General features: G+C 37.8%; 1 protein-coding gene across 2 annotated transcripts in view; it reads left to right on the top strand.

Moving 5' to 3' along the window:
- Window positions 1-24,719, top strand: part of LOC114650606 (P2Y purinoceptor 2-like) — a 244,288-nt gene that overhangs the window by 72,283 nt on the left and 147,286 nt on the right. The window lies entirely within an intron of this gene.

Below are 24,719 nucleotides of genomic sequence, written 5' to 3'. Positions count from 1 at the left end.
AACATCAGATCCAGTTGTTTACTTTACGCATTTCAGGACTGAGCAGGTCACTTTAGCAGACAACATTAACTATATAGGAATTTTGCAAATGTATATATGTATATATTACAAATACACAACTGTTTGATAGTTTCTGCTTTTCAATATATTTAATAAATATTAATTTAATATATAAATGGTGTTTTTATCTTTGGGAAAATTAATTTCTGCCAGGTTCTTACAGGAGCAAATCTCATCAAGACTGACATAGTCTTGAATTGTCACTACAAAGTTTCTTCTGTAGTAGTGTGTACTTCAGGAACCCTTCAGAACATACAGTTGATGACCATTAAGGAAGGCTTTTTGGTTGAACATGGGACACTAGTTGAGAAAATGATCAATTTCTCTAGGTTTAAGATTGAACCTATGCTGGCCGGATACAGTTCAGCTCTCCTCATGAGAATGACAGATCTCGTGTCAACAAAATTAAAAAAGCCATCCAGCTGAGCATTTCTGAAACAACTACCTCAACACTGTTTTTCCAAAAAATGCTTCAACAATGATAAGTTCTTTCTTTCTCACACGCAAGGATCTTTTGTTTCTATGAAGCATGAGTTGAGCATTCCTGTATAATGTAACTAAATAAAGAAAGCAAACAGGTGTCTCTGTAACTGCCTTTATTCTATGCTGAAGTGACCCCTACTGGAAAAACGAGTTGGTTTGCTTTTGGACCAATCATTTCTGCTGAATGAGAATTCTTTATCAAAAAAAAAAAAGGGTTTTACCTAGTAACTAAAAAGAAAAATGTTCAATTAACTGCAGATTCATTCACACATTCATTATCAGAGTAATTAAATAAATTTCAGCTCTACATATCATGTTAGGGTGTACAGGGTGTACATGGTTTGTTTATGAGTCATTCTCCTGTTGACAACTGTACAGGTTTTCTCCCTTTTCCAAGTTTATTTTAATTACTTAATCTGACACCTTCTCAGATGTGATGTTGGTTCCTTTGAACAGAATAAAATAATTTATCTTCAGCTAGACTATCAAATCACTGCTACAAATGAACCAATGGTTGCTGCTCATCATGTACTATATACACTGCATATTGTGACATGTGGGCAGACCAATGGCACTAATGCAGCAGAAGCCGTGTAGGCCACCTATCACATGGAAAGGTGGGATCGCATTTCTCAAGATGGCTTTTCCATGGTGAGGTCAACATAACCTTAAAAAGTAGTTTCATAATGACCAGACTAGTTGAACAGGAGGGAGATTATAAATTTGAAAAAAGTATCTTGAGAGAGAAAGAATGAGAAAGTACAATTGCTAAAAATAAGTAGAAACAAAGTTAAAAGTAGTAAAATTAAAGTAAGAATTTTTGTCTACCACAAAAGTCTGATAGAGTGAGGATCAGTTTAGATCAATTCCATGTGGCTCTAAAAGTCATTAAATGTATTTAGGACGAAACAGGCTAGGCTACAGTCTTAGTACTGTATTAGAAATAAATAAATACACTTAAGTGACTAAGTGCTATATGACTATTTTGTAAGGTGTTACATCTGTCTCTTCTCGGTATTCAATTCAATATTACAGCAGTCAAATGCAGCCATTTTTTATACATTTGACTTAATAAAAGGGGCTAGAAAACAGAACATGTGTTATGTGTATTCACAAGGTGGTTTTGTGTACAGCAGTGCAAACGCTGCTCTTGAGATGATTACAATAGCTGCAACGAGTAGAGAACACTTGGGCTCTGGCACAATTTCACTGTCAGCATGCAATATGGTTTTTTACCATAATGTGAAAACTGGAGGTTGCTTAATAGCCATGCGAGAATCCCAAGTGATGCTTGAAATCACATAAATTAAGATCTCCAATAAAATTCTACAGTAGATGCAAAGGGAGCTGTGTCCTTTATCAGAGTGACTTAGTCCTCTTGTAGTATTAAAGCAAAAGGGAACTAAATTTTCTTTGACTTTATTTCCACAATTATCAAGGGCTTTTCACAATGGGTAAATTCACAAGTTTTTGTATTTTAACAAAATGCAGCATAGTTATATTTTGTTTCACAAGGGTGTAAATATTCCCAAATCACACAATCCATTTCCAGTTCCAAGTTGTCTTAAGGCCCTTCCACATTATGCAACTTTTCCATCAATTTTCAGTTATAGCCTTCATTTACTTAATCTTAGTGGGTTGGAGGCAGTCATATAATGTGATATGTCCAACGACTCACACCAACTAGTCCACGGATTGCCCTGACAGAATCAGACCTGTTCGATTTTGCCTTTAGTAATAGGGGCAGGTGTGTGTGTGTGTGAGAGCTGACAATATAATGCAGCAATGAAGAATAAGGAATGTGCATATTTTGATCTTCACAAACAGAAGAGAAGCTCATCTCAAGTTTTATGTACCACAACAGAAATGAAAAAAGAAAGGAAGGGCTGAGACTGTGGCTGAACTCTCTGTAGCTATTAATTCTTCATACAGCATCAGGGCAGTCATGCAGCACACTATTGGCTGTCATTAAGAAGGGATGAGCACAACTGTGCTACAAGGACTGTACAGTGGCACTCAACAACAACAACAAGAACATTTATTTATATAGCACATTTTCATACAAAAAGTAGCTCAAAGTGCTTTACATAATGAATAAAAGAAAAATAACAGACAAAATACAAAATTAAAATAAGACAACATTAGTTAACATAGAAAAGGAGTAAGGTCCGATGGCCAGGGTGGACAGAAAAAAACAAAAAAAACTCCAGAAGGCTGGAGAAAAAAATAAAATCTGTAGGGGTTCCAGGCCACGAGACCGCCCAGTCCCCTCTGGGCATTCTACCTAACATAAATGAAATAGTCCTCTTTGTAGTTAGGGTTCTCACGGAGTCACTTGATGCTGATGGTCTTACAGACTTCTGGCTTTTAATCCATCCATCATTGTTGGAACATCATTGTGCTTTGGGTAGATGGTGGTGGCGCAAGCCACCACCAACAGGACACCGGAAAAGGAAACAGAAGAGAGAGTAGGGGTTAGTACAGATTTTGAATGAATAGTTATTATAATGAATTGGATATACAGAGTGTCAGGATTAAATTACAGTGAAGTTATGAGAAGGCCATGTTAAAGTAATGTGTTTTCAGTAGTTTTTTAAAGTGCTCCACTGTATTAGCCTGGCGAATTCCTACTGGCAGGCTATTCCAGATTTTAGGTGCATAACAGCAGAAGGCCGCCTCACCACTTCTTTTAAGTTTTGCTCTTGGAATTCTAAGGAGACACTCAGTTGAGGATCTGAGGTTACGATTTGGAATATAAGTTGTCAGACATTCCGATATATAAGATAGGGCGAGATTATTTAAGGCTTTATAAACCATAAGCAGAATTTTAAAGTCAATTCTGAATGACACAGGTAACCAGTGTAGTGACATCAAAACTGGAGAAATGTGTTCGGATTTTCTTTTCCTGGTAAGGACTCTAGCAGCTGCATTCTGCACTAGTTGCAAACGATTGATGTCTTTTTTGGGTAGTCCTGAGAGGAGTGCGTTACAGTAATCTAGCCGACTGAAAACAAATGCGTGAACTAATTTCTCTGCATCTTTCGATGATATAAGAGGTCTAACTTTTGCTATGTTTCTTAAGTGAAAAAATGCTGTCCTAGTGATCTGATTAATATGCGATTTAAAATTCAGATTACAATCAACGGTTACCCCTAAGCTTTTTACCTCCGTTTTGACTTTTAATCCTAATGCATCCAGTTTATTTCTAATAGCCTCATTGTATCCATTATTGCCAATCACTAAGATTTCGGTTTTCTCTTTATTTAATTTGAGAAAGTTACTATTCATCCATTCTGAGATACAGGTAAGACATTGTGTTAGCGAATCAAGAGATTCGGGGTCATCAGGTGCTATTGATAAATACAGCTGTGTGTCATCAGCATAGCTGTGGTAGCTCACGTTATGTCCCGAGATAATCTGACCTAATGGAAGCATGTAGATTGAGAAGAGCAGCGGACCCAGGATAGAGCCTTGTGGAACACCATATAGGATATCATGTGTCTTTGAATTATAATTACCACAACTAACAAAGAATTTTCTCCCTGCCAGGTAGGATTCAAACCAATTTAAGACACTGCCAGAGAGGCCCACCCATTGACTAAGGCGATTCTTAAGAATATTATGATCAATGGTGTCAAATGCGGCACTCAGATCTAAGAGGATGAGAACAGATAAATGACCTCTGTCTGCATTTACCCGCAAATCATTTACTACTTTAACAAGTGCAATTTCTGTGCTGTGATTTGTTCTAAAACCTGACTGAAATTTATCAAGAATAGCATGTTTATTGAGGTGCTCATTTAACTGTATAATGACTGCCTTCTCTAGAATTTTACTTAAGAAAGGCAGCTTAGAGATGGGTCTATAATTTTCAAGAGCAGAGGGGTCGAGATTATTTTTCTTAAGTAGGGGTTTAACTACAGCAGTCTTAAGACAGTCTGGGAAGACCCCCGTATCTAATGACGAATTTACTATGTCAAGAACATTATCAATTAGCACGCCCAATACTTCTTTGAAAAAATTTGTTGGTATTGGGTCAAGGACGCAGGTGGAGGGTTTCATTTGAGAAATTATTTTATGTAAGTCAGGTAAATCTATCCTAGTGAAAGAATCTAATTTGTTTATTATGGAGTACTGGGGTTTAGGAGGATCCTTAGTGTTGGAGAGATATACTATGTTATTTCTAATATCATTAATTTTTTGATTGAAAAATACAGCGATAGCCTCACAGGTTTTACTGGAAGTACTTAGGAGGCATTTCTTTGAGTTACTTGGGTTTAACAGACGATCAATCGTCGAAAATAAGACACTGGGATTACTAGCATTGTTATTTATAATCTTAGAGAAATAGCAGCGCCTCTCAAGACGGACTGTGTTATTGTATTCTGTTATTTTAACTTTTAATATTTCATAGTCAATAGTTAGTTTAGTTTTCCTCCATTTACGCTCAGCTCTACGGCATGTTCTCTTTAAATCAGACACTCTTTGGGTCTTCCATGGTATAACAATGCTAGAAAATTTTTCAACTGTCTTTTCAGGTGCAACTAAGTCAACAGCAGCTCTCACTTTAGTATTAAATCTTTCCACCTTACTATTTACATTCTCCTCACTATTATAGTTGGCACTATAAACGGACTGATTGCTTAGAATGTTTGTAAGTTTTAAAGTGCTGATGAGTCAAAGAAGCGTTTTTTAACAATATGCTTCTCATGAGTGTTTTCTATCATTATTTCTATATTAAAAAGTAGAAAAAAGTGGTCTGATAGACCCGTATCAATGACCTGCTTTATATCAACTTTTAGTCCTTTAGTAATTACTAAGTCTAACGTATGACCTGCATTATGTGTAGGCTGATTAACGAGCTGTCTCAAATCAAAAGAGTCCAGGAGGTTCATAAATTCTTTTACTTTTTGGTCACATTGATTATCTATATGAAAATTAAAGTTGACGACTATTAAGAGTGTGTCATAGTTCGTAATTAAGATTGACATCAAGTCTGAGAATTCCTCAAACAAAGACGCGTTGAATTTTGGAGGTCTATACACGGATAATACTAGAACGTGAGAATCTCCCTGAATAACAATGGCGAGATACTCAAAGGACTTGAATTTACCAAAACTGACATTTTTACATTTTAACCTGCTTGAGTAAATGTTTGCTAGTCCGCCACCTCTCTTTCCTTGGCGATCTGCACGAGTAAAACTGTAATCCGGAGGCGCAGATTCGATTAAAACAGCTGCACCATCTGTGCTAAGCCACGTTTCACTTAGTGCAATAAAATCTATTTTTTTATCACTAATAAGATCGTTGATAAAAAACGTCGTTAGTTAAAGCTCTAATATTTAATAGTGCCATATTTAATGTTTCGGAGGAGCAGAGATGAATACTATGTGCGTTATTGATATTTGGAACAGGAACTCATGTACGTATACTGTATATCCAGATTCTGGCCTTCTTTCCTTCTTCCAGAATGCTTTCACCCAACTCAATCCATAATATTATTCTTTCTGTAGCACTAAGTGGCCTTTAAACACCATTGTCGGGTTACCTCTCAGCTGTGCATCTAGAATCATATATAAGATCAGAAACCGAAAAGCTGAGAATCCTACTCCATTTGTTTATTTTATTAAGAAAATAGCATTTAGACATTACAAGGCAACAAGAATGCATGTGATATCACAACACTTGGATACTAGAAACAATGTAAACAAAGAATAAACATTAAAAAAATATAAGAAATAGCAGGAAACATAATCAAACAGCTGATGCACAACAGCATAGGAATGATTTTAAGCTGCTGGACTAGCTCCAATATCCTTAGAATTTTCTTAATAACTGGCCAGATATTAGTATAACATTGCAATTGGGTATGTCATATACAAATTAACTATATAACTATACCATTGTTTCAATGTGTTCAATGTGTGCTCTCTGCTGTTCATTGTTGCAAACTGAAAAAAAATATAAGTGTATTCAGAAATACAGTAGATGAGTGGATGGACAATAAATGCAATCAATCAATCAGTCAATTAATATCTTTACAATCAAAGAACATAGCCTCACGTCAGAATTGGCACGTGCTCTGGACTTGACTTGTGTTCCACAACTGGTTGGTGCCTGTCTTGTTCTCACTATGCTGGTACGGCTTTGTCTTCCTGCAACCTGAAGTGGAAAATGTGGCAAAGAAAATATACTGTTGGGTGAACTGCTACTATCATATTTTTAAATGATGCTAAAGTAGTACCTTGAACTCAGGCACCCTGATGACTTCTTACTAAGTTAAAGTGAGTTGTGAGTCAACAAGGGATACTTAGAAATCAAAATAAAGGAAGAAATTATGCATCAGGTTTAGTATTTGGCTGGGGTGATAAGACCTTTTCATTTGGATTTAAATTTCAGACATGGTGAGTTCCCTAAATTCTGGCATGTTTGTAGTATCAGAGTTGCAAATTAAAATAGACAAAATGAATGGATGCCTATCTGACTGGTATCTCTTCTTTAAGTCACTTTTATGAAATTAACTTTAAGGTGGAAGCAAAGCTGCACAAATCTTAGCAGTCAAGAAGCATCAGAGCCTTGCTGCAGATTCTTCCCATTTTGGTGCCATGTCACAGACACAGGGCCAATTGTATCTCAAATATAAGTTGCCTTTGATAAAAGTGTCAGCCAGTTAATAATAAGTGGTGTTTGATTTTTAGTGAGTAGAGTGGCATAATGGTTAAGGATACCTCAAACCCGGAGATTGTGGGTTGAAATTCTGCTAGTAACACTCTGCCTGAACTACTAAGTTCACCTGCATGGAGAAACTAAGAAACGTAACCAATTGTATCTCATGTGTTGTAAGTCATCTTGGATAAGGGCACAAGGTAAATAATAGTAATAAAGTGTCATTTACCGTATTTTTTGCTCCATAAGACGCACCTGACCATTAGACGCCCCTAGGTTTAGAGGAGGAAAACAAGAAAAAAAATATTCTGAACCAAATGGTGTACTAATATGTTTAATAAAATATAGCAGAATAATATTTCAACCATGTAAATTCAACAGCGGTATTAAGAAACATCATCACTGTCATTAACAAATAAGGAGAGACTTTAAGGTTCAAGCACTCTTCTAGTTTTATGGAAACCCCAAGAACTCCTCATCGCTAGTGTCAGAATTTATGAAGCTCAGTTGCTCACAATCACTTTGCAGGAGCATGTACCTATCATCACGCGGCATAACCTGTCCAAAGCCACCAGGGGACAAAGCACGTTTGGACCAATGCTCCCTGAAGTTATAATCGCCAGTCTAGTCCCATCTATATCTGTAATGCCACAAAGCCCTTCATCTCGTGTTTTGTTGTGGGTTTCCAGTTTGAAAAATGAAAAAGCGGTGTAAGCACAGCCCTCGATTCAAAAAATTGCTCTGCATACCTGTTTGTCTCGTCTGACAGTAGCTGAAAGGCAGATTCAGGAAAGAACAGCCTGAAGTAGTCCAGCGGCTGGTAATCTGTCGAGTCCAACAGCAAGCCATACTGTCTTGTGAAGTCCGGTAGCCAGTATGGCTCCCACGGATCAATGTCTAGGTATTCCTCCCACACGAACCTTGCCATAGGTGCATGGCTTCACGAATGTGCTCAGCTGGGGCGGCATTGGCTGGTGTCCCGATCAGCTGATGCCAGTTCCTCACTCTCTTGTTCGATCTCCTGATCACTCTCAACAAAATCAGATTCTGAAAAATCACAGTCCGACTCAGTGATAATGCACAAAACATCGTCTGCTGAGTATTTTGTTTTCTGCACTCACTTCGCTCCCTCGTGAGATGTCGATGCCATCCTGCCTTTGTTTACATTTCGCAACTCACGCACACGCAAGGATTAGATGCCGAGTCAATGAGTCTAACATTCCTTCAAGCACAGAGGGGATGCCTGTAACATAACAGTGAGTTTTGTCACCCTCTACCCCTGGATGTCGACTTTGTCAGGTAATACACATCATGGTCTGTGACGCAATATTCGCTCCATAAGATGCACAGACATTTCCAACCTTCTTTTGGGGAAAAAAAGTGCGTCTTATGGTGCGAAAAATATGGTAAATATCTGAGATACTCTCAGTAAAGCATTATCAGTGTAGAAATTAAAATGGACATAACATCTTTAAATTACTGACTACCACAGTGCTAAGTAAAATCTGAAAAGAAAATGTTAAAGCTTATATTACTAAATAAACACTAACTAAATCAGTTTAGTTACCCATCTGCTTTTTTACCTGTCCTCTTTGCTATATGATGTTTAAAAAAAAAACAAACAAACAAGCAAAACCCTCTGAATTCCAGTCAGTTCAATCTTTTACGTCTTATAACTAAACACAAATCTTGATAGAAGCAAGCTAACAATAAGAATTAGTTCACGAAAATTGACGATTACACATAGTATTTTACACTTTACTGCTAATATCTGGATATCTGAACGCATTTTCTTACCAAAGGCTCAGAACTGTTAAAGACTTCAGCCACCAGCACATTGCACAACTAGTAAGAGTGGGTGTCAAACTCAATGACTTTAGTTGCTGAATTCATTTTCTTGAGGATGTCAGACTACAAGGCTAGAAGTCACTGAGAATGACAAATTACATGACTCGATGACAAAATTCTCAGTACAATTTCAAATTCTCAAAGTGTTACACACTCACTGCACTGTGACAGCTAATTAAACATGTCACCTGACTGTGCTGGTGGCTGAGAAAGCATAACAGGTTTGACAAGTTCAACCACAATCTATGCCATTCTGTCGTGGTACACCAAATACAAGAAATCAGACAGACGTGTCTCTTTTCTGTTTGCGAGGTTCAAAATGTCTATGTTCTTTATTTCTTATGGTTACATTGTACTTTCAGTTGAGCGCTCATTGGTTATTAGCTTTTGTATCATGCACAAATGCAACCTTATCACTTAAGACAAAGTCTAACCTTTTTAACTTCGTTGTGGCGAGCTGCACACTGCTCTAACTTGACACTTATGATAACGCACCGTGACTGCCCCGGACAGTAAAGATTATGTAAATTACTGAATGTAAATAACAACAACAATGGATTTCTTGTATAGCCCAAAGTCACACAAGGAATGCCTCAATGGGCTTGAACAGGCCCTGTTTTTTGACAGCAAGGCCTTGACTCTCTGAGAACACAAGAAAAAACTCCCCCCCCCCCCACCTCCCAAAAAAAAAGAAGATTTTAGAGAAAATAAATAAAAGACACCTTGAGAAAGGCAATACAGACAGAGAACACTTCCACATGGGTAAATGAAGTCTGAGATTGAAAATAGGAAAACTGTGTAGCTTGAGGGGGTCTTTAGTTGTATTTTTATACACAGAAAAAACAGTTCTTCATTTGTGTTTCTATTAACGTGTTCTCTTAGAAATGGCTATGTAATACAGGCTATGAAATAAAATGCCTTAAGTCACAGTTAACGAGACTGAAATGCTGGCATTCTAACAGTAAAGTGGTTCATGGATTGTGAATTAACTCTAATACTGTCTTGTGACAAGAAGATTTAATTTTAATAGCTGTTTTTGAGTGTTGAAGCACAGATATACTGTAGGTTATATTCAGTAGTGCATGATTTTACTGTTTTTCATTTTATGGTTAGAAAATTATCTATATATATAATTCACTAAGCTGCCGACCATGGCACGCAAGACAGAGACCATGGGATACGCATGACAGAGCCACGCCTGCCAACTCACAGAGGCCCGCCCACCAACTCTAAGACCATGGGATACGCACAACAGAGCCCCACCCGCCAACTCTAACTCTCCTCCCGCGTCATGGGATACGCACGACCGCGTCCATCCTCGCAAACTGTTTTACATGCTGCATACAGCGATTCCCATCCGCGACAAACATGCTTCTTCTTAGATGGTCCTGCAGGAACAGGGAAAACCTTTGTCTACAAAAACCTGATTCATACCATACTAAGAGCATAGTGTTTTTGTTGGCTTGCCTGCCCGCCTGACTGTTACCAGCATTCACCGCAATGTACTGGAGTGTAAAACTATCGCAGCTGCTACCTCACAAACTGTCCTCATTCCCCGGATTTCCCTGACCCCATCAGATTCAAATTTGCCTTTTACTTTTACACGCAGACAATTTCCTGTTAGATTAGCCTTTGCAATGACAATTAATAAGGCTCAGGGCCAAACTTTCTTTTTCTTTTTTTTATTTTATTAATTTTATTGTAATCATTCCATACATACAGATCAATTTTTACAAAAAATAGGATTGAAAGCAAATCAAACCCCACCCCTGAGAAGGAGAGCATGGCCAAAGGAGTAATACTTAAGGCTTGTAAACATGCCTAAATTATTGAGTTTAATAGGGCAAAAAAAGATAAATGGAGAAGGAAAAGAAAATTCTTCTTATTCTAAAATATTATTGATTAAATCCTGCCAGGTTTTGAAAAAATTCTGCACAAATCCCCGAACTGAGAATTTTATTTTTTCCAATTTCAAATAATATAAAACATCGGTTTCCCACTGACTTATTAGAGGAGAGTTAGGATTCTTCCAATTTAACAAAATCAGTCTGCGTGCCAAAAGTGTAGTGAATGCAATCACAGTTTGCTTGTCCTTATCTATTTCAAATCCATCTGGAAGAACACCAAACACAGCTATTAGTGGGTTAGGAGGGATTGTGACACCAAGGCTGTCTGAAAGGCACTTAAAATTTTGGTCCAAAATGATGTTAATTTGGTGCATGCCCAAAACATGTGACCCAGTGAGGCAGGAGCTTGGTTGCAGCATTCGCAGGTTGGATCTTGCCCTGGAAACATTTTGGACAGTTTTAAGCGAGACAGATGACCTCGATATATAATTTTGAGTTGAATAATTCTATGCATCGCTACCTTCCACTCCTTTTCCGATATATTAATTAAGAGATCTTGGATCTTTAAAAGGAAGGGACTCTAATAAAATTTTATAAATTGCAGAAATGGTGTCTAAGTCCTCGAGGTTAAGCAGTATTTTTTCTACCATGGTGAAGGGTACGAGATGAGGAAAATCGGGCAGGTTCTGTTTGACAAAGTTTCTAATTTGAAGATAGTGCAAGAAATGTGTAGCTGGAAGGTAATATTTGGAATGTAATTGTTCGAAGGATGCAAAGATGTTGTCTATATAAAGATCTCTGAGCAATTTAATCCCAAATCTTTTCAAGATATTAAAAACTGGATATGTTTGCGAGGGTTGAAAGAGGTGGTTCTCTTGCAGAGGTGCCATAGATAGAAGATTTTCCATCTTAAATTGCTTTCTAATTTGGTTCCATGTTCTGAGTGAGTGAAGCACAACTGGGTTATTAGTATATTTGCGCTAACTTGCATTTATTGGAGCGCAGAGCAGAGAATATAAAGAAGTGCTGCAGGATTTTATTTCTATTGTGGACCAGGCCTGTGTATGTTCATTTATTTGTGTCCAGGTTTTTATAGCTTGCATGTTTGCTGCCCAGTAATAAAACTGAAAATTAGGTAGAGCCATGCCACCCTCTGCCTGAGGTCTTTGTAGGGTCGCTCTTCGGATACGTGAATGTTTTGAGTTCCAAATAAATGAGGTTTTGGTTGAATCGAATTGCTTAAAAAATGATTTATTGATATATATTGGGATGTTTTGAAATAAAAAAAGAAGCTTAGGAAGGATATTCATCTTAACAACGTTAATTCTTCCGGCTAGAGTGAGATGAAGGGTTGACCATCTATGCAAGTCTTGCTTCATTTTTTCCATACAGACGGCGAAATTTTGTTGATAAAGAGCTTTATGTTTACTTGTGATATTTACCCCATGGTATTTAAACTGATCTGCTATGGTAAAACGTTGGGTGTCCAATCTGATATTATATGCTTGTGAATTCACTGGAAAGAGTATACTTTTATTCAAATTAATTCTGAGACCAGAAATCTTTTGAAAATCTGAAAGTGCTGTTAAAACTGCAGGCACAGTGTTTTCTGGGTCTGATATATATACTGTAAGACCATATCATCTGCATATAGAGAAATTTTCTGTTCCAGTCCTCCTTGGATAATCCTCTTTATCTGATAAGAATTTCGACAGTGGACCGCCAGTGGTTCAATGGCGATTGCAAACAGCAGTGTTGACAAAGGGCATCTTGTCTAGTGCCACATTCTAGTTTAAAGTAGTCTGAACAAATGTTGTTAATACAGACTGAGGCTTATGGACTGGTATACAGTAGTTTGAGCCATGCACAAATATTCGGGCCAAACCCAAATTTCTCCAATGTAGTGAAAAGGTAGTTCCATTCAATCATATCAAATGCTTTTTCTGCATCCAATGATAATAATATCTCTAGGGTGTTTGACTTTGCTGGTGAATATATTACATTAAACAGGCATCGAAAATTGGAAGATAAGTGTCGGCCTTTAATAAATCCAGTTTGATCCTGTGATATTACCAAAGGCAGCACTTTCTCCATCTTTCTAGCTATGATTTTTGAGAGTATCTTAAGATCATTATTCAGGAGTGAAATTGGTCTGTATGATGCACATTGTAACAAGTCCTTATTTTGTTTAGGAAAGACGGTGATTAATGCTTGACAAAAAGTTTGAGGTAGAATTTGATTGTCTCTAGCTTCTGTAAATGTTGCCAATAAGAGGGGAGCTAGCTGAGTGGAGAATTTCTTATGAAATTCTATAGGGTAGCCATCAGGGCCTGCTGAATTCCCGCCTTGAAGTAACTTTATAGCATCTAGTAATTCTGTATAATAATAATAAGGCACAGGGCCAAACTTTCAAAAAGATATGCCTGTATCTGCCAAAACCAGCTTTCAGTCACGGACAATTGTATGTTGCTCTCTCCAGAGTTCCATCTTTTCACTCACTCACAGTCGTATCCTCAAACCCACCCCATTTGGACAACTGTGTCTTCAGGAAGTGTTCACCCACCAATAAATAATTATGCGGCGTATGCTATACCGCGGGTTGGCTAGTATGTGATAATCACAGTATTTTCTTGAATAGCACATCTATACTAATCGGAAATTGGGCATCTGAGGATGTTTACTCACATTATTCTTTAGCAGAACTCATAAGCAAATACATGTTTTGCTGACAGTGAACAAACACTTGAGTAGGTCCTGCCACTGACATCATTTCTTTCTTGCCTGTTACTTCTCATGTTACTCCTTTTGTTTGTGGACTTTATTTTCCCCACTCTCTCTATCCCTCTATTAATCTTTTGTAAATCACTTCCTTCTCCACTTTCTTATTCACTAAGGGAATCTGACTATAATAGAAGTTATTGTTGTGTTGGCCTTAAACTTCACTTACATTTGTATATCTTGGTTTATTTTTTCAAGTTTGTTTGTTTTTTTTTTTTAAACAGCAACCAGTTAAGATACAAATCATAAAATGAAGCTGTATAATTAACATCCATTTATCCCTGAGTTCTGAGCACAGTGTCGCTGTTTTAAGTCTACTTTTACATAGAGTTAAAAAAAATAATAAGCAATTTTGGCAAAAAATACATTATTACAAATAAAGCAAACAAATATTTCTTAATTTTGTTATATATTTTATTTTATTAAAATCAAAAAACATTCCATATCTGCAAGTCAAGTTTAACAAAACTGGTTTGAAACCCCCACCTATCAGAAAGAGAGCTAGGTCAGAGTAGCACTTTAATAATAGTAAAAATATGTAAATAAATAAATAAAAATAGATAGATAGAATAGAAAAAGAGGGGAGAGAATCCACTTCCTCAATTTAAATGCTTATTCTAAAATGTTATTTATAAGATCCTGCCATTTTTGGAAAAACTATTGTACAGATCCTCTAAGTGAGAATTAGATTTTTTCCAATTTCAAATAGTATATAACCAGGGGTGCACATAACATATTTGGTCTTGTTCTCAGGGGAGAACCTGGAGTTGTTGGTTGGTCCTCATTTTTTTAAAATACATTTTTTCCATGACCCACCTCACAGGATGAACACAATAGAGGGATACATGGATAACCTGACATCACATGTACTTTAATTTCAACTGAGAATGAATAAAACCAGTACAACAAAACATCTGTTCTTTAAAGCCCCGTAGTATGTAGCTTTCTAATGAAATGACTGCTTTTCAAACATTGAAAACCAAATGAAATGACAACTTTTTAAGCACTGACAACAGTTACTGCTATTTAAAAGCACTGAAAGTTATCTTATGTCATCATCATCATCACTTCCCTCCTGACTGTCTTCCTCTATTTCAATAACAGTAGAAGACGCAGATGTACTAGGCCTACTCCTTTCTCCCTGGTTCAGCCAGCAATTAGCTGTTTGCATCCACAAGTCAACACCTGGCTTTGGGTCAAAGGTCTCTGTTGTGAACTTAGACAACAGGATGTGTATTCGAGATGAGAGGTGAGAGTCTGTCAGGTAGGATCTGTACTTGTTTTTTTTATTATATTCAGAAATGAAAATCTCCTCTCACATGCAACACTGCTCAAGGGCAGTGTAAGGGACAACAGAAGGACTTTCTGAATGTTGGAGCAACTGCCTGGATTGCTTGTCTTCACTACATTCACCAGGTCATGCACAGAGGAGGCTGTCAAAAGTTTTCCTGCTTGCTTTAAACGCATCCACTCTCTTAAAGTGGAGACTCTGTCAACAGACATGCTGGCCTCATATGTCTCAAGGATGTTACTAAGTATTGTGTTGCCAAAACTGTGGAGGTCTTTCATTTCAAGAGGCCAAGTTGTAGGATCAAAAATCAAAAAGTGATCACATGATTTGAGGGATTCATATCTGCTTTCAAACTAATGAATTAGAGCTCTCAACACATCAGTCTTGCCCCTGTCAGCATCAGCATGTGACACAGTCTTCTTCCTGTAGTTACCCTCACTGTCCATCAGCAGTGTCAGCTGTCCAATAGCAACCATAAACTCATCTTTGCATTCACCAATAGTCAGATTCTCTTGCTGGAACCTGAGGGAGGTGAACTATAAAATATTCCCAATATCAAGCATGTTGGCTAGAAAACAACGAAAATGCTCTGTGCAGATATGCTTTAGGCTACTGTCATCACTTGTTGCCACTTGAATCTGAATGGCTGGTAACATTCTCCATATTTTCAACAGAGTCTCCTGTCCCCATGCAGACCATCTGCTATTGTTAAACTTTCCAAATTTGACAAAATCAAAATCATTTCTATAAAGCCATGCCATCTTCTTCCTAAGGTCTCTGTAGGGTCACCTTTTGGATAGCAAACAAATATTTCCTTAGAAAATCCATAGAACTGAAAATCTCTGATTAGGTGTTATCACACACGTGCGCATGGAGAACAGTTTACAGGCTCAAATAGTGTTATTTATCAGCCAGACAGAGGGTTGATGCTTGCAACTGATCCTCTCTCCTCTTGTTTTCCTGCAGTTCTGCCAAAGGCCTTGTCTCTCATTGACATCACTTCCGAAACACCTACTAACATCATTTCCGACCAACCCTGATGACATAATTTTAGGTACCCAGAATTCACCTTCCCATCACATCAGTTCCTGTTCCGGCTCTCCTAACTCCATCTCTTCCTTCCTTCCTTTAGTTCATTTGTGAACTCCAATCTGTAAAGATGTGCTTCTTTATTTTGTTGATTTTTCAGTATAAAGGGGTGGCCATCCCCAAACCTTTTTCTTGTCTACTGCTTCATTTTTACCACAGTGTTTTGGGGCAAACAACAAATTTCAAAATAAAAGAAAGAAAATGTTGAATTTATTGTAAAGGACTGTTATTTCATCCAGGGTTGGTTTTTACACTGTGTTTGATGCTGCCAGGACAGAAATCACATCCCCATGACCCTGAACTAGATTTTGCAGGTCTGAGAATAACAGAACATTCTCAAACTTGCCTAATACTATTTAGAATTATGGTGGGCCAGAATCTATCAAGGCTAACCACGAGATTCAATTACTGATAGGAAAAAGTCCTTTATTAATAAATTGATTGTAATAACGCCAGCACTCACAGACTTACTCCAGAGCCAATTTGGAAACCCAGGTGCCTTTGTAGAATTTAGCCACTGAGACAAACTACTGGCTTGAGACATGCATATAATCAAAGGCAAGCAGATTGTTATAAACAAGATGAATACTGTAAGTCACAGAGCATCTTTGCTCATACAATGGTTTTATAATATACAGTGATCCCTCGCTATATCGCGCTTCGCCTTTCGCGGCTTCACTCCATCGCGGATTTTATATGTAAGCATATTTAAATATATATCGCGGATTTTTCGCTGCTTCGCGGGTTTCTGCGGACAATAGGTCTTTTAATTTCTGGTACATGCTTCCTCAGTTGGTTTGCCCAGTTGATTTCATACAAGGGACGCTATTGGCAGATGGCTGAGAAGCTATCCAGCTTACTTTCTCTCTCTCTCTCTCTCTCTCTCTCTCTTGCGCTGACGTAGGGGGGTGTGAGCAGGGGGGCTGTGTGCAGCTGCTTCCTGAAGGACAGGCTGCACGGAGCTTCGCATACTTAAAAGCTCAAAGGGCACGTATTGATTTTTTTATCTGTCTCTCGCTATCTCTCTCTCTCTCTCTCTCTCTTCCTGCTCCTGACAGAGGGGGTGTGAGCTGCCGCCTTCAACAGCTTTGTACCGGCGGTGCTTCGCATACTTAAAAGCCAAAAAGCCGTATTGATTTTTTTTTTGACTGCTTGCTTTGCACTCCTTTGAAAAGGAAGATATGTTTGCATTCTTTTAATTGTGAGACAGAACTGTCATCTCTGTCTTGTCATGGAGCACAGTTTAAACTTTTGAAAAAGAGACAAATGTTTGTTTGCAGTGTTTGAATAACGTTCCTGTCTCTCTACAACCTCCTGTGTTTCTGCGCAAATCTGTGACCCAAGCATGACAATATAAAAATAACCATATAAACATATGGTTTCTACTTCGCGGATTTTCCTATTTCGCGGGTGGCTCTGGAACGCAACCCCCGCGATGGAGGAGGGATTACTGTACTGACATCTTTATGAATAAAGTAAAGATTTTTACATATAATCCAATGTCTTTCTTCATTTTCTCTTTGATAAATTGATATATCTACTTAGTGCTGGGCAGTATGATCAAAATTCTATATCACGGTATTTTTTTTATACTGATTTCACGGTATTGGACGGTATTTTTTTCCCCATGCATGAGTGGATGTTAACCACATTTTCCACTGAAATTACTTGCTACGAATAACCTATTTCACTGTCATGAGAATTGTACATTGTACAAAAAAACATTTTAATGTGCACACAAGTATTAATACAAGTTTGCATGGCCCCATAAAGTGATAGTTTTCAAGGATAGTTTTCAAGGGGGTGGCACTAATGAAGAGAAGGAATCACATTGCATGACAGATGAAGTCAAAATATAGAGCCTTTTTATTGAACAAATTTTGCAAACAACTTAAACTAAAATTTTGACAATATATTTTCAACCATCCAAAGAGGCATTTAGACTTAGTAAAATATCCAGAGGTCCTTGTCAAAAGTTGTATTGCACTGAACATGTCTTAGAAAAGGAATAAATTGTAAATATTTTTTGTAAACCAACTACACTTTGTTAATGTTAACAATCTCTATCCACTGACAGGTTAAAGTTAAACAACTTTACCATCATTAAACTGCGTAATATTTGAACTAATAAATAACAACAATACAATAAATAATAGTGCAACTTCCAGTAATAATACTATTACTTCCAAGACTTCAAAGCCCAGGTGCATTACACAGTATTCACCAAATTAAAATAAAATAAAACAAGTGCAACTTGGTGATGACATCTTTACCAACTGAACCATCATTAAGGCAAACTGCATTAATATGGACCTTGCTTCAAGCTAAGCTATATACATAAATATTAAAACTGCAAGTTGCATTTATAATGCTATTTGTGATATAGCTCTACGGAAGCATATTAGGGCCACAGTGAAGAAAAAAAAAACTATATGTCGAGATTAAAGTCGACATTTCCACTTTATTCTCATAGTTTATTTTGTCATTAAAGTAGAATGTCGTAAACTAAACTTCATCCTAAAATCAATGTTTAATTTACTAGATTTTCTCAAATCCCATCATAAGTTAATGTAGCACATTAAATGCTTTGTGTTAAGTGTTCCCCGACCCAGTTGTTAATCACTGTACGCGCTTCTTAAACTGACTTCCTCTACACTAAGAGGCAGCACTGGCAGCGATCACCGCACAGAATCCATTCACTTCATGATATTCCTGCTCTCTGAAAATGTAGAATGCTAAGATAAATTTTCATGAAGAAATGCATTAAAGCAGGCATTAAACATGCACGGTAGTGCTGCTCCCTCGCAGTAAGGGGTCCCCAGGTGTACGTTCAGTGTACAGAACTTTATGGCAGATGTGACGAGGCTCCAAAAAACTGGCATGTATGAATGGGTATCACACAGGTGTAACTTAAATATTATGTAAATGTTGGGTTTGTGATCTGGTGGTCGGAGACACAAACACAGAATTCAATGCATGTTCTTCTTTATTGCATGCGTGCTGTCTCTGTCTGATGTACCAAACCCGCAGTTCCTATCTTTCCTTTTTCTTTCTCCACCTAACCAATCACCACATGATAAACGTCTTTGTGAAATTAAACGTAGTTATAAACTTAGACCACGGAGTGTTCAGAACTTTAAAAAAATCTTTGTTATACAAGTTTAATTATGCCATCCATTTAGGGTTGCGCCCATCCCAGTAACCACTGTGTGCGAGGCAGGAGCAAATCCTGAACGTGGAGCCAGCACATTGCAGGGTGAATACCAGCAATACATACACTAGCAGGGTTAATATAGCATACAGTAACAAAACCCCACATCCTACATGACTTTGAAAGGAAACTGAAGCACGCCGAGTAAACCTACCTGAAAAACATGCAAATTCAAAGCAAGGAGCAACTGGGACCCCATTGCTGCGAGGCAGCAGTGCAACCTCCACGCCACCGTGCTCCCACATGATTAATACATGCTTTAATGAATTTCATCATGAAAATTATATCAAGTATTTATCTTAGCATTCTAAATGTTCAGGAAGCAGGAATATCATGAAATTAATGTATTCTGTGTGCTGCCTGCACCTCCTCTTTGTGCAAGAGGAAGTCAGTTTAATAAGCACATAGCGATTAACATGGCTCCGGGAACACTTAACACAAAGCATTTAATGTGCTACATAACTTATGACGGGGTTTGAGAAAATCTAGTAAATTAAATATTCATTTTAAGATGAAGTTTAGTTTACGATGCTCTACTTTAATAAATTACGAGAATAAAGTCAACATGTCGACTTTAATCTCGACAAGCGGCGAGAATAAAGTAGAAATGTCGAGAATAAATTCAACATGTCGACTTTAAACTCGACAAGCGGTGAGAATAAAGTAGAAATGTCGAGAATAAAGTCAACATGTCGACTTTAATCTCGACAAACGGCGAGAATAAAGTAGAGATGTCGAGAATAAAGTCAACATGTCGTCACACTATTACACAGTACCCAGGTACATTACACAGTATTGAAAAAAATAAAACAAGTATAACTTGGCTTGCAGTATTATCCAGTAGTATAGAAACAGTATTCGCACATTTGAACATAATGGTCCACATCTGACCTTTTAAAAACAAAGTATCTCCAGACAACAGACGTGACTCCTTTTTCCAGCAAAAGTTCTTCTGTGTCATCATTTTCAACTTTATTGTCTGCTACAGTTTCAGTTTCGGAATGTTCTCTGTCCATTTTATCGCGCAACACCTCCACTAATGCATGTACTCTGTTGCACGTGTTTAGCGGTGTAGCAGTAAAAAAGGTCCTCCTTAAACAGTTTCCTGCAGCGCCACGTTCCGAACGTTGTTTAGGCAATTTAAACCGGTGTTGCGGTATAAGAAAAATCCATATCATAACAAAATTAAAAAAACGGTTTTTGGTACGAACCAGTATACCGCCCAGCACTATATCCACTGTAGGATGTTTAATTGCACGGAAATTCTTGCTTTAAAATATCACTTACTGTATTTTGCAGCAGCATGTGGCAGTAATGTGAGAACCTAAGGTTCCAATTTGCACTGAAGAATGAAGGAGCACTCGTCTTGGTTTGGGGTCTTTATTACTGAAAATCCTATTTCTTAAACCAACTAAAGTTCATGAAACAAAATAGTTCCTCCAAATGCAAACAACTAATACAGGGTCATTGTACTATGCAATTAATTGCACCATGAACAAAACTTGGAAAACAGCAGGAAAAACAATACGCAAATAGAGCCACAACACAAAACCATGTAAACTAAAGAGTAAATATATACTGAGCTAGGACTCTTTAGTAAATACAAATTATGCATTTCAAACAACCATCCATAGTTAGCAGAATATATTACGCTGTAAAAAAATAGTAAACTGCCTTCAGCATCCTCTCAGATGGGATTGTGACACTCTCAGTACTTACAGTATAAGTCAACTGTACTTCCTTTTATATTTCAATGTGTTCCCCCGTCCATTGCGACATAATTTTGGTTCCTTACTGTAACAGAGTGGCAGAACAAATTCTCTGAGGCATCTTGAGTTCTTAATCCTCCTTGTACTGGTTTTCACTTTAATCCTACCTCATTTCATACGACAGACAGAGTACTGCAATAATTCAGAGAATTTATTTTCTTTAAAAATGTCTGCTTTTTTGTCTGTATCCTTTTCTGTATTCTTGACAAAGAAGGTAGATACTGATGTCAATAAGCACAAATATTTTCCTTAGATTTGTTGATTATAATGATCAAACATTGTAAATGAAATACTTCCTACCAATGCTCATAAGAATGGTACAAAGGAATGTGGCTGGTATGGTAAAATACAGTGGTGTGAAAAACTATTTGCCCCCTTCCTGATTTCTTATTCTTTTGCATGTTTGTCACACAAAATGTTTCTGATCATCAAACACATTTAACCATTAGTCAAATATAACACAAGTAAACACAAAATGCAGTTTGTAAATGGTGGTTTTTATTATTTAGGGAGAAAAAAAAATCCAAACCTACATGGCCCTGTGTGAAAAAGTAATTGCCCCCTGAACCTAATAACTGGTTGGGCCACCCTTAGCAGCAATAACTGCAATCAAGCATTTGCGATAACTTGCAATGAGTCTTTTACAGCGCTCTGGAGGAATTTTGGCCCACTCATCTTTGCAAAATTGTTGTAATTCAGCTTTATTTGAGGGTTTTCTAGCATGAACCGCCTTTTTAAGGTCATGCCATAGCATCTCAATTGGATTCAGGTCAGGACTTTGACTAGGCCACTCCAAAGTCTTCATTTTGTTTTTCTTCAGCCATTCAGAGGTGGATTTGCTGGTGTGTTTTGGGTCATTGTCCTGTTGCAGCACCCAAGATCGCTTCAGCTTGAGTTGACGAATAGATGGCCGGACATTCTCCTTCAGGATTTTTTGGTAGACAGTAGAATTCATGGTTCCATCTATCACAGCAAGCCTTCCAGGTCCTGAAGCAGCAAAACAACCCCAGACCATCACACTACCACCACCATATTTTACTGTTGGTATGATGTTCTTTTTCTGAAATGCTGTGTTCCTTTTACGCCAGATGTAACGGGACATTTGCCTTCCAAAAAGTTCAACTTTTGTCTCATCAGTCCACAAGGTATTTTCCCAAAAGTCTTGGCAATCATTGAGATGTTTCTTAGCAAAATTGAGACGAGCCCTAATGTTCTTTTTGCTTAACAGTGGTTTGCGTCTTGGAAATCTGCCATGCAGGCCGTTTTTGCCCAGTCTCTTTCTTATGGTGGAGTCGTGAACACTGACCTTAATTGAGGCAAGTGAGGCCTGCAGTTCTTTAGACGTTGTCCTGGGGTCTTTTGTGACCTCTCGGATGAGTCGTCTCTGCGCTCTTGGGGTAATTTTGGTCGGCCGGCCACTCCTGGGAAGGTTCACCACTGTTCCATGTTTTTGCCATTTGTGGATAATGGCTCTCACTGTGGTTCGCTGGAGTCCCAAAGCTTTAGAAATGGCTTTATAACCTTTACCAGACTGATAGATCTCAATTACTTCTGTTCTCATTTGTTCCTGAATTTCTTTGGATCTTGGCATGATGTCTAGCTTTTGAGGTGCTTTTGGTCTACTTCTCTGTGTCAGGCAGCTCCTATTTAAGTGATTTCTTGATTGAAACAGATGTGGCAGTAATCAGGCCTGGGGGTGGCTACGGAAATTGAACTCAGGTGTGATACACCACAGTTAGGTTATTTTTTAACAAGGGGGCAATTACTTTTTCACACAGGGCCATGTAGGTTTGGATTTTTTTTCTCCCTAAATAATAAACACCATCATTTAAAAACTGCATTTTGTGTTTACTTGTGTTATATTTGACTAATGGTTAAATGTGTTTGATGATCAGAAACATTTTGTGTGACAAACATGCAAAAGAATAAGAAATCAGGAAGGGGGCAAATAGTTTTTCACACCACTGTACCTGTACTTCTTTGTTATCTAAGCAAAGGAAAATTTCAGTCTGCTGGTTTGCTTTAGTGGTTTCCATTTAGTCTTGGGAATTATTGCTCAGTGAAAATAAAATCACCCATTAATTTAAACCAGAGCCACGAGAAGGAGAAAGAAAATAGAATTTATAAGTTCATTTCACCAAATTAAAAGCCTAAATCTTACTTTTTGTTATTTTATAATACAATACAGTATAGACATCTGTTTTGTTATCATATATAGAGAGAATACTTGTTAGAAGCTTTTAAATTTCAGTTACATTTGAATGTAGGTGGGGAAATGGAAAATCTACAAAGTTCCTCGCTACTGGCCATCTCTGTGACATTTAATAAGGAAAATCTGAAAGTCCACTGTGAAAACTTTTTTTATATCTTTAACTTTTTGGAAAAAAAAAACTTTTGAATGTTTACTTTAGGATTTGATTTTGATCATTTACTATAATAAAATTAAACTGATTGAATAATTAAATTTACTTTGTGGTTAGGGTTTGGTTGGATTCCCTTCTATTCTGGACATATCAGACCACAGCAGCACTCATAATTATTATATTTTCTGACATATACTTAAAGAATAACAATGAATAATCCAGTTATCATTACTATATATTGAAAGCTTCATATCAATTATATCAGCCCTGATTATTTAATATGGAGAATATAACCTTCAGAAAGTAAAAAAAATGTTTTGAATAACAATACATCTATAAAAGATTTTAAATAAAGTACATGGCTGTACTGTTAAACATTATGATTTTGAAAAAAAAACCCATTCATTCATTTTTACAACCCGAAAACAAAAAAAGTTGGGATGGTAATGCAAAATACTTTGACTTTTATTTCATTGCTGACAGAATGAACCCAAGATATTTCATGTTTGTCTGGTCATCCTCATTAAATTTGTTAATATACATCCATTCCCGGGCGGCACGGTGGTGCAGTGGGTAGCGCTGCTGCCTCGCAGTTGGGAGATCTGGGGACCTGGGTTCGCCTCCTGGGTCCTCCCTGCGTGGAGTTTGCATGTTCTCCCCGTGTCTGCGTTGGTTTCCTCCGGGTGCTCTGGTTTCCTCCCACAGTCCAAAGACATGCAGGTTAGGTGGATTGGTGATTCTAAAAATTGGCCCTAGTGTGTGCTTGGTGTGTGGGTGTGTTTGTGTGTGTCCTGCAGTGGGTTGGCACCCTGCCCAGGATTGGTTCCTGCCTTGTGCCCTGTGTTGGCTGGAATTGGCTCCAGCAGACCCCCGTGACCCTGTGTTCGGATTCAGCGGGTTGGAAAATGGATGGATGGATGGACATCAAAAATGTTGGCAGTAAAGCATTCACCACTTTGTAATGTCGCCATTCCTCCTCACAACACTTAAAAGATTTTTTGGCACTGGGGATACCAAGCGTTACCAAGCATGCCATCCCAACTTATTCTGATTTGGGGTTGTGATTTATGGTCTCAGAACACAAACACTTTCTCATACTGTGGATGCACTTGGACATCTCATCAGTAATGTACAGTACCAGGGTTATTGGGTGTCTTACGACATTAAACACCAGGGTTGACCAGGCTGTAGCTTGTGTCTAAGTTGTAACTGGCCACGAGTTGCCCCCTCCTAAACAACTGCCATCTAGAAGGCCACCCGGCTGTCTTTGTCATGTCTCTTTAGTTGTGCGCGCCTGTGAAGCCTAGGAGACTG

The sequence above is a fragment of the Erpetoichthys calabaricus genome, chromosome 4, assembly GCF_900747795.2.
Source record: "Erpetoichthys calabaricus chromosome 4, fErpCal1.3, whole genome shotgun sequence".
In the NCBI taxonomy this organism is placed as follows: Eukaryota; Metazoa; Chordata; class Cladistia; order Polypteriformes; family Polypteridae; genus Erpetoichthys; species Erpetoichthys calabaricus.
This window is presented reverse-complemented; position numbering and strand designations above follow the sequence as displayed.